This window comes from Petaurus breviceps, unplaced genomic scaffold, assembly GCF_028583685.1.
Source record: "Petaurus breviceps papuanus isolate PSGF00001 unplaced genomic scaffold, PetGlider_PUasm1.0 90491, whole genome shotgun sequence".
NCBI lineage: Eukaryota > Metazoa > Chordata > Mammalia > Diprotodontia > Petauridae > Petaurus > Petaurus breviceps.
Window position 1 is genome coordinate 794,419 of NW_027187263.1, and position 11,635 is coordinate 806,053.

Sequence of the window (11,635 nt, forward strand, 5' to 3'; positions counted from 1 at the left end):
AAGGTCACACGGCTAGTAAGTGTTAAGTGCCTGAGGCTAGATTTGAACTTAGGTCCTCCTGACTCTGGGACAGGTGCTCTATTCACTGTGCCACCTAGCTGCCCCTGTGGATAAAGTTTTAATGTGGAAATACACACACAGAAGAAATATCACACAGAGTAAACAGAAGGGGATAGGTTATCATCTGCATTGGTGGAAAGAGTGTGCACATTGAAGGAATCATGCATCTGTCAAAATATATAAAAATTGCACCTATAGCACATAGCAAATATGATGGATAAAATACTTGCTAATTAATTCATTGAAAACTGTTGAAAAGTTTCTGATTTTAGAGTTTGTTATAGTGTTGAGTGAAGAAAAACTGTATTATTTTCAAAAAGTAATACACCATTTTTCTGAAAGTCAAGTAACATTTTAATTAACCAGACCACACAGAATCTTAAAGGTGGCAAAGAGGAGTGAAGATGGAACCAAACGATCTTGGAGTTAGGAAGAACTGGGCCCAAGCTGTGTCTCTGATAGATTTTGGTGCTTTGACCATGGACGAGTTAATAAAACTGCCAGTGCCTCCAACAATTTCCAGAAACTAAATTACAGCAGTTGCTGATCTCCATGGATGGAGGCATTTTCCACATTAAATATTCCCCACACTGATAAAAATCAGAGGTCCAGCACAACAATAGCAACAAAAAGTGTGTTGGAAGAGTGACCAGGGAACTTACAACCTCTCATGGCCTGAGTTTTGCTAAATTATTTCTGTTTTTGTCATTCATTTCAGTCGAGTCTGATTCTTCATGACCCCATTTGGGATTTTCTTGGCAAAGGTAATGTAGTGGTTTGCCATTTCCTTCTCCGGTTCATTTTACAGATGAGCAAACTGAAGCAAACAGAATTAAGTGACCTGCTTAGGGTCATACAGCTAGTAAGTATCTGTTCTCAGATTCTCAGGTTCTCCTGACTCCAGGGCTAGTGCTCTATTCACTGTGCTACCTAGCCACCTTGAATTTTTTTTAAAAAAAAGCATTTATTAAATACTTACTGTGTGTTCTGGGAGGCTTCATAGAGGAAACAATGGAGTGAGATTTAAAGAATGAAAATACGAGGTTGATATTGTGACTACAGACAAGAAAACAGCACAAACAAAAGGTAGGTGGGAATTATTTTCTCTTTTTGATTAACTATCAAAATGATGTTTTAGCTGCCTGTGATAATGAAAACAAACTCTATATTAACTAAGTTAAGATTTAGAGATGAAAATTATTTCAGATGTGATCTTTAGTTTCTCTTACTGACACACACTAGATAAAAAATTTCCAGGTGTGAAAGTGCTGGACAAAATTTTCTGAGAAAAAAAATATCATGGAAAATAGTGTCATTTAATGGAACTTAGCCAGATGAAAATTTTTCTATAGTTATAGTCTTCATAACTAAAGTGTGTACTTTCAAAAGCTACATTATGACAAGTCCTGAAAATTTATGGTTTTGATTTTAGTTATTTTAATCTAACTTCCTTCCCTTTTCACATGAATCCTTTCATAAGACCCTCTAGCCTTCAATTTTGTAAGTTTTGCCTTTATAAAGTCATCATTTACCTTCTTTTTAATTTTTTTTATTTTTTAGAATGTTTTTATTTTTTTTTGATTTCTCAATTACATGCAAAAACAATTTTAACAATTTTTAAAATAATCTTTGTGCTTCAAATTCCCTCCATCCATTTCCCCCTCCCCTTCCTTGAGAAAGGCAAGCACTTTGCTATAGATTATACATGTGGAGTCATGCAAAACATATTTCTATATTAGCCATGTTGCAAAAGGGAATATAAACCAAAAAGGAAAATAAAGTTTTAAAAAAGTGTACTTTATTTGCATTCAGACTCCATCAGTTCTTTCTTTGGTGATGGATAACATTTTTCATCATAAGTCCTTTAGAATTCTCTTATACTGTATTGCTGAGAATAGCCAAGTCATTCACAGTTGATCATTGTACAATACTGTTATTACTGTGTACAATAATCTCCTGACTCTTCTCACTTCACTTTGTATCAGTTCATATAAGTCTTCCCAGGTTTTTCTGTAACCATGCTGCTTGTCATTTCTTCTAGAACTATAGTATTGCATCACTGTCATATACCACAACTTGTTTAGCTATTGCACAATTGAAATTAAAATACCTTTAATTTCCAATTTTTGACACCACAAAAAAGAACTACTATAAATAGTTGTACATATAGGACATTCTCCATTTTCTTTGATCTCTTTGGGATATAGACCTAGTGGCAGTATTGCTAGATCAAAGCGTATACACAATTTTATGATCCCTTTGGACATAGTTCCAATTTGCTCACCAATGGTTGAATCAGTTCACAACTCTTCCAAGGAAGCATTAGTGACCCAATTTTCCTACATACCCTCCAATATTTGTGTTTTTCCTTTTCTGTCATATTGATCTATATGATAAGTGTGAGCTGTTATCTCAGAATTGTTTTAATTTGCAGTTTTCTAATCAACAGTGATTTAGATCCCACTCCCCTTATCAAGTACAGAAAAATGGCCTGTGTGAAAAGTCTAACATAGAACTCTCATATCAGTTGTTTCTACTAGATTGAGAGGGAGATGAAGGAAAAATTTCCATTTCATTGCCCATGTTCTGGAATGGTTTAAAGTGTAACTCAAAATTTAATCCTCAAAGAGATTTTCTATAGATAGATTATTGTTAAAGACATGTTTTTTTTTTTGGAGAATTTTTTTTAGGGTAGGGGAAAACTGAAGAGAGAAAGGAAAAGTTTTCCAGGGGATGAAAGAATAAAAATATTCATTGTAGCCAGAAAATAAAAGCCACTACTTTCATTTTTAAAAATTGCCATGACTCTAGGATTCATCAGTATCATAAAAGGGAATGTAAAATAGGAAAAAAGTACCATTACCTCTTCATACTACCCTAAAGGGACTTGACCCAATGATCAAATTTTATTGGGAGTCATAATGCATAAGAGAGTTTAAAAAATGATCCTGGATAAAGCAACAGCAAACCTAGGTATCCCCAAAACCTTAGTGCAACTTCAAGCTTGAATCATCTAAAACTACTGTAAGACTTTTGGAATATTCTCAATTCTGGGTCCAATAATCTTTTCATTTCAACAATCCTTGCTTATTATCTATTTTTCTTTTTAAGTTTGAGAAAGGAATATACCTCCTCAGAATTACAAAGGATCTGTACTGCTCTATAATTAACTGTACCACTGAAACTCCTATTACATATTGATATCAATATTATAAAAAATGAGTAATTTATAAATTGCTTTTATAAATGGAGAAAGATTGATAGGAGCAGGACCAGGAAAACAACTTACATAATAGCAACAACTGTGTAAAAATAAACAGCTTTGAAAACTTGATTGATACTATGACTGGAATAGAGCATCTCAAACAAGTTGTAGTGAACACAATTAAAGCTATTGTTATGTTTTTGCTTTGCTTATTAGTCTTATTTTTTGCCATTGGGTTACTATATAGATTAACAAGTAATAGGCAATAAACAGAGTATGTTAGAGGGAGACATCATTTAGGATAAATCATCTAAGATTAAAACTCAATTCAATGATCACTTGATGACACCAAGTACTAAAACTCTCGATTATGACTAGTCTTTGCAGAAGGGTAAACCCTGAGGATTTAGTGCAACTCATTGAAAAAGAAATGGATTTGACAGGTTTTTGAGGAATTGGAATTGGAAATAATTATTTCCTCCATGCGGAGAAAATTGAAAAAGTAATTAAATTGACATTTCCTCATTCTGTTTGAGAACAATTTAGATACATTATATTTCTGTCCACTTTAAAACTACTTACTACTAAATTATGAATTCATTTTTTACTTCCATTTTGATCATTATGATTATTTCTCCTTGCCTGTAATTTTTTTTTCATTTTCTTCTTATACGTTATAGACATGCTTCCCTTAAAACTTCGTATAAGAACTTCCTGTACAATAATAATCACACACTGAAAAGCCTGCTCAAGGACAGTTGTGCTATGTACTATAGTAGCAAGTATAGTAAGTTTGGCATCATGTTTATTTCTAGCTTTGCTACTTATTTCCCTATCTGATCTTTGAAAGTATCTTTCATTCGGTCTTAGTTTCCTCATCTCTGCTTTCCTTCTGTGGCTGAGACTTTCTAAAAGAGCTTAACTGCTCACAGGGAATGGGAACCAACAGCTTTATTCCTACTGGAGAGACTACCAAGCTTTACCATGTATCCTACTTCAGTGCTCTGTAGACCCCTAGTACTATCATCTGCCCTCATGACACCACCTAAGGGTACTTGGCTCTTGCCATCTGTCCTGTTATCGACCCTGAGGACTGTGGGGTTTTTCATTTTTCCTGAAACTAAATTTTCTTTTATGTGTTGTCTCCCCCAATTAGAGTACAGTCTTCTTGAGAGCAGGGACTCTCCTTTTTCCTATTTGTATCCCTAACACTTAACATAAAGTTTTTGTTTTTTTGTTCAGTTATTTTTCAGTCATGTCCCACTCTTTGAGATCCCATTTAAGATTTACTTGGTAAAAATACTGGAGTGTTTGCCATTTCCTTTTCCAGCTCATTTTATAGATGAGGAAATTGAGAAAAACAGGGTTAGGTAACTTGCCTAGGGTCACATAGCTAGCAAGTGTCTGAGGCCAGATTTGAACTCAGGAAAATGAGTCTCCTCGACTCCAGACCTGGAGTTCTATCCACTGCATGTTTGGCACGTAGTGAGTGCTTAATAAATGCTTCATTATCATCATCAATAATCATTTATATTATTTTATTATGTTTACTTAATTATGTCAGGAATTCATTAGTAATAATCTGAAAAAAGCACTTGAAGACTTGCAAGATACTTTGCAACTATTACATCATTTTCTCTCACAACAATAGGTAGGTGTTATTATTAAACCCATTTTATAGGTGAGAAAACTGAGTAAGCAATTAACTGAGTAGCTCAGAATCACATAACTACTAAATATCTGAGTCTGAGGACTCCAGGCCCAGTGTTCTATCTGGTAACACCTAGTAACTATCTGGTAACTATCTAGTAACACCTAGCAGTCTGATTCATTAAGAGACCTAGTAACCAGGATGATGGAGGGAGTACTACTGACTATCTTCTGGTCTAGTTACACCACAGCTAGAGTGCTGTATTTGATTCAACATTAAATTTTAGGAAGGACATTGGGGAACATCTTGAAGGGTGGTGAAGACCCTCAAGTTTATGTCATGTGAACTGGTACAAGGAATCGGAGTCATTTAGCCTGCGGAAGAAATGATGTGTGTGTGTGTGTATGTGTGATATTAGCTGTCCTCAAATATTTGAAGGGCTGTAATATGTAATCTAAATAAGATTAGACTTGCTCTGATTTAGGTCAATCTTACCCCATTTTTTTCACTCAGTTGCCAAATCTTGTTTCCACATCCAATGTTTCTTGATTCTCTTTATTTACACAGCCTCTACTCTTACTCAGGTCCTTATAACCTTACATCTAGCCTGCTTCCTTACCTCAAGTATCTCCTCTCTCTAGCCTCTCCTCCATATAGCTGCTAAAGTGATTTTCCTGTGGCAAAGATCTGGTCACATTCCCTACTCAGTAAATTCCAGTGACTCCATATTGACTCTGGATTAAAATATTATTTTATCTTTATAACAACATTAATAATTTACAAGTTTTACAATGTACTTATTCATACCATATCAATACTAATTAATGTAGTAATATACACATAAACTTTGTAAATAAGTAATTATATATATTTTAGTAGTTCATGCTTAATTGTTTTTAATTGATAGGTTTGTATGATCAAAATCTATTGGAAACTACTTACTTAGAGTGATCTAATAAGTGTAGCAGATGTGACAGGAAAGAGAAGAAAAGAGCCTGGATGATCTTGCCTGCGAATAATCAAGATTTGACTACTTTCATGATACAGAATTCTAAGATTCAGGGCCTAAAGGGACTTTAGGAATTTTTTATTTCAAACTCTTCATTGTAAATGTGAAGAAACTGAGGCTTAGACAATTTAAATGAATGAGATTTCAATTTTTGGTACTCCAAATCCAAAGTTCTTTAGCTCCTCTGTTCAAAATGGCTCTTTTCTTAAATAGGAAAAGAAAATTTTGCAGAAGAAAGCAAGCAAAGAATATTAAAGAAAAAGGAGGCTTCGACAGCAGAGTTCAGAAACAACTGCATTTATTTTAGCCTGGGCAGCTTTTCTTAATTTTCTGCTCGTAACTGACCCTTGCTTTTGTTTGGAAATATTTTAAATTAAAACTTCCTGACACCTTAGGGGGGAAATTTTCTCATCATGTGAGACTCAGCTGCTGGAGCCTTGGAACCATATAACCAAAATATAACAGGAAACATTGATTTTCCCGGAAGTTCACTTAATGTGGATATAGATGAATTACTTAACCACTTCCAGTCCAAACTTAATGAAATAGTCTTTAAGGGATGATGTGTCTGTCAGCAAGGTGATACTTGCCCATGTTGTGAATCAATGAATACTCTCAAAACCATGGTCAATTGTCCAAAGAAACTTTTGGTAAATCCCCTTTTCTTTGGACTTACTAGGAATCAACCTTGTCTTTCAGGCCTCTGGTAGAGAGCAGTTAGCCCTGAGTATGATAACAAAGGTTCTGAAATGTCTGTCATCAAGCTCTGGAGTGACTGTAAATATTGCTCCTGTAATCCCACAGGATTGAAGTGTGCTAGATATTTTGAAGTAGACTCTCTTTTAGTAAATCAATCCTCCTGAATGTCTTAGGTAGACCTGAATTTCACACATTATCCTCCTAGTGCTCAGTTCAGCCTGATTCAACATGGTGAGCATTTCTAAAGCGCCTGCTATGTGTCAACCACAGTGCTTTGCATTGGTGATACAAGCCATTAAGCAAAACTATTTCCAACTGACATAGTGATGTGAGAACGTATGTAGATACTACACCCATTGAACCCCTCACCTTTCTAGTGAAAAGAGGGAGATGTATTCATAATTTAATTGCGTTTGTCATTAGTTTTTTCTACTTACTGCTCTTCAGATATGATTTAAGATGCCTATATACAAAAATGTAGATAATTTTCAAGTATATATTTTAAGCCCAAACTATCCAGGTAAAGTTGACTGTCAGCTTGACTTTGAGTATATTAACATATATACTCAAATATATAATTTGAGACAATTTCTTAGTGACCTGAGTTTCTAATGATGCCTACCCAAGGTCAAAGAGTGTTTTATCTCCTGATAATCCACAGCAATTATATTAAATTCAAATAGAAAGGCCGATTGGGAGCTGATGGGGGAGTCACATTAAACCTACATAAGGATCCCTTTAGGATATATGTTGACTTAGAAAACTACATAATGACCCAATCTATGTTTTATTGTATTTTTATTCATTTGTTAAATATTTCCCAGTTACATTTTAATCTGGTTTGGGATCCACTAGAGTACTATGTGTTTGACACCTCTAATTGAAAGGAAGAAATATTAACTCATGATGATACTCATGATTTTAAATTAATGTTTATGTATAATAGAGAGATAGTGTGGCCTAATGGATTGATGGATAGTCTTAGAGTCAGGAAAACTTAGATGGAAGTCCTCTCTGGCTGACACATACTGGCTTGTGTAATTATATTGTTCTGTTATATCTGAGTCTTCATGACCCCTTATGGGATTTTCTTGGTAGAGACACTGGAATGGTTTGCTTTTTCCTTCTCCATATTATTTTACAGATGAGGAAACCGAGGAAAGCAAGGTTAAGTGACTTGCCCAGGGTCACACAGCTAGTAAGTGTCTGTGGAAATTTTAACTCAGGAAGATGAGTCTCTGATCCCAGCACTCTATCTACTTGACCACCTTGCTGTCCATGAGGGATTACAAAAAATTCACCAAAAAAAAATCTGTGTAGCTAATGTGCCTTGTTGGAGAATGTTTTCATACTGGGATTTTCTTCCTGAATAAAAACATAGTATCTGACTGAAATTGTATACATGTATAAACATATGAGTGTATGTACATACCTGCATAGTACAATATACATTATATTAATTATTTTATAGTTTTTAGTAGACTTATGTCTCCTTACCTAAGAGGTAACAATTTTTGGCTATTATGAATTCTCCATTTAATTTTGTTTGATTTCATCTGAATTTGGGAATGGTAGATGAAAATTTACAATTAGTAGTAGGAATTATTTTCATATATAGACTTTTTTTAGAGACTTGATCTTTTGGTGGTCCCAATTCATTACAATGAATTAACTATATAAAAATATTTTACTCATCCTGTTCACCACAGGACTTTCTCTAGCATTGTTAACAGATATTATATTATTTTTTTCCACTATGGTATTTTTAGTTTAAACTTAGTTAGAAAACATGATATTTTAAGGAGTTTTGTTTTATGAAAAAAGCACTTTCCCTGAAAATGTTTACAACTGGAAGCATCAACAATTTGTCTATTTAAAATTAGACTATGAAAACAACTTATTTAAATCATTCCATCTGAAATATGCAATTGCAAATGGATTCACTTTAAAAACAAAATTGGTCCTATTTACTCTGGGATTCCAGACTTCTGAAGGTTTCTTGGAAGCCAGAGATAGATTATTTATGTCTAAGCATGTAGTTTTCACCCTTTTCTCCAAGGAAAAACTGATTTTGTTTTAGGGATGAGAAAAGTAAGGAGAATGTGAGAAGACTTTTATCATATTTCTTCCAAATCATTTAAAGAGAGTCACTTAAAAAGGGGGATAAATGATGCTAAATCTGAATTTCAACTCCGTATTCTATGATTCAATCTTGTAATTACAAAATATTTCTTAAGTCTAGGAATGCAACTGGATTTAGTGCTAAATGTAGAAATATTTGGTTTGTTGCTAGGTTCTGTTTTTTGAAGTGCTACATCATTATGTATCATCTTAAAAATTTAAGATGGTAGTACAGTGATGATGCTGAACTGATCAATGAGTCATATCCTCAATGACTTGTGAGATCTTCCCAAGCCATAATGCTTGTAAAATCAAGGTACCTAGGGAGGCTGACAATGATATGATTCATGCAAAGACCCAGAAAAAACGGCAGTCAATTGGGATGATTCACTGGCCCCCTTCATAGCACAGGAAAAGAAAATCCCAATGTTTCACTATTTCTTTTACCTATAATAGTAAAATAAAGAATCAAAGGATTTAAACCTGAAAATACCTTAAAAGTCATTGAGTTCATCCCAAGGGGGACTTACTTGCCCTTGGTAGTACAGGTAGAAAATACCAGTAAGTTAGAGCTCAGACTCCATATCTTTTCCCAATATTCCATGATGCTTTGGGGTCAATAGACGTATCAAATATTTTACTTCTAACCAATGTATTTGTTTCCAAAGTGGATCTTTAATGTAGCGATAATAATAGATAATAGTTATATAACATGTCGAGCAAAGCACTTAATGTACATCATAATATAGTCAAACTTATAGGCAGCTAGGTGGTAAATATAGCACTGGTGTTGGAATAAAGAAGACCTGATTTTTAAATCTGGCTTCAGATACTTCCTAGTCATGTGTCTTTCTGCTTCAGTTTCCTAGACTGTAAAATGGGAATCATAAGAGCATTTACTTTGCAGGATTGTTGTAAGGATCAAATGAGATAATAATTGTAAAGTGCTTAGCATAGTACCTGGAACATAGTAGAGGCTTAAGAAATGCTTGCTCTAATTCAAAGAATCTAAATTTAAAATCTTGAGGTCTAGAAGTGGTAAATTGGCTTTAGTGGTTTTATTACATTGTTTTAGAGTAATTTTTTTCTCCTCCATTGGATTTGTTTCACTGAGAAGGTATCAGAAAAGATTTTCCTTTTTGTGTTCTGCTATCATCCTGAGGTTTTGCTTTGGTTATGGTTTATCTCACTTTTTTCTGGATTCACGATTTGTTTCACAGTTGATATTTTCAAACAACTGAAGTTGTCAACTAAATTAGCTTCAAAGTAGGTTAAATCCTATGATCTTCCATTGGCAAACAATGCACCTACTGTATATGTTATGTTTTCTCTGTGTACTCTTCTGATCACCAAGATCAACCATTAGCCTCTTGAAAATGATCTTTATTTTTGAGGACCTTAGGCTAGAGAGAGGACATTTTATGCAAAGAACCATGTCTCCTAAGCCTGCAATTTCAAGGATACAGTGAAAGACTTCTATTAATCAGTCCTCATGTACATGGGAGAATTAACAACCTCAGTGGCAGAACTTCAGCTTCAAAGAATAAATAAACCCATGTTAAGATGAAAAAAAAACAAACAAACCTAAAAATATGATGAAAAGAAACCAAGACAAATAGATGCTATGGTTAATGTCTTACATACTATACCTTATTAGGTGTTTCATCGATTCCTTTCTTTGTTTCATTACTTTTACACTTAAAAGAATTTTTCAGTTTCTTTCTAGATTGGTTATCATTAGATGACAACCCATCAAATTCACTCTGCCTTATATTTCAAACTCTCTCCAGATCTAGGTAATACAATATTATGGGAAGAGAAAAATGTTTTATCTGTAACAATGCCAGCATCACACTAGGACTATTTTCACTTTGGAAAAAAAGCAATTTTGGAAGAATGAAACATGCTGAGGGGTGAATTGTGAATGCTATTGCCTTAAGAAAAGGGGCAGATTGCCACTTGACCCATTGTGATTGCAAGAGAAGTTCTCAGGCAATGGAAATCTAAGGAAATTGTTTTGGAAGTAGCCCAGGTAGATGAAGTTATGGTAGTCAACTCTGGGTGGGCTTCACCTGAGGAGAAAGTATTCCTTCCCATATTGGCACACTGGGACAGAGCCACACTAGCCCTGTATTAGTTAAAGATTTGTCTTTTACAGAGCAGTGCTGTTTTTATTTATTTATGTTGACTCTTGAGTTGAACTTGACAAAGAAGGACTGTGTGCATCAATATAAAGAACAATGAATTTGAAGAATGAGGACCTGCGTGTGAATTTGACTCTATTTAAGAGCTCTGGAATTCTCCTCAAATCACTTTACTCTGTGGGTCTCAATTTCCTCAACGACCCAATTACACAGTGTTTACTATGTAAGATCCCTCTGAATCCTATCTTTACATATTTCTGCATAGGCTTTGGGTACTGACCTGGTAACGTCCATTGTCTGCTGGGTTTGTAGACATTTTTGGCCACAGAAACTTTCAAAGATTATCTGCTAAGTTATAGAAGGTTGTGATTTGACCCAGTGGAGGGCATGCCCTCTCTGATGAAACCCCAGAATCTTTAAGTTTTGAAGAAATAAAAGCTGACATTTAAACAACACTCTTGAGGTTGACGAAGTATGTAAGAAGGATGCAGCCGGGTTTTTTTGTTGGCAGCATTCTTGTGGCAACATAGACCCACATGCTTTGTTAATTCTAGCAGTCCTCAAAATATATTTTATTCATGAAATGTGCTCTCAATAAGCTGGATTCAGACAGATAAATATATATAAATAACTGGTCTGTAATGGTAATTTGTTCAATTTGCTTCCCAAACCACAGTTGTTTTGTTATTTGGGAACTCAGGCACAACAAGCTATCACATATGATTTGATTCAATTTTTTGGAAGAT

General features: G+C 34.4%; 1 long non-coding RNA gene across 3 annotated transcripts in view; it reads left to right on the top strand.

Moving 5' to 3' along the window:
* Positions 1-690: 690 nt before the first annotated feature.
* LOC138141784 (uncharacterized) overlaps positions 691-11,635 on the top strand; it is a 327,266-nt gene continuing 316,321 nt past the window's right edge. For all 3 annotated transcript variants that reach the window (XR_011163257.1, XR_011163258.1, XR_011163256.1), the window contains exon 1: positions 691-1,146. This is a non-coding gene — a long non-coding RNA (uncharacterized lncRNA). The remainder of the gene's footprint in view (positions 1,147-11,635) is intronic.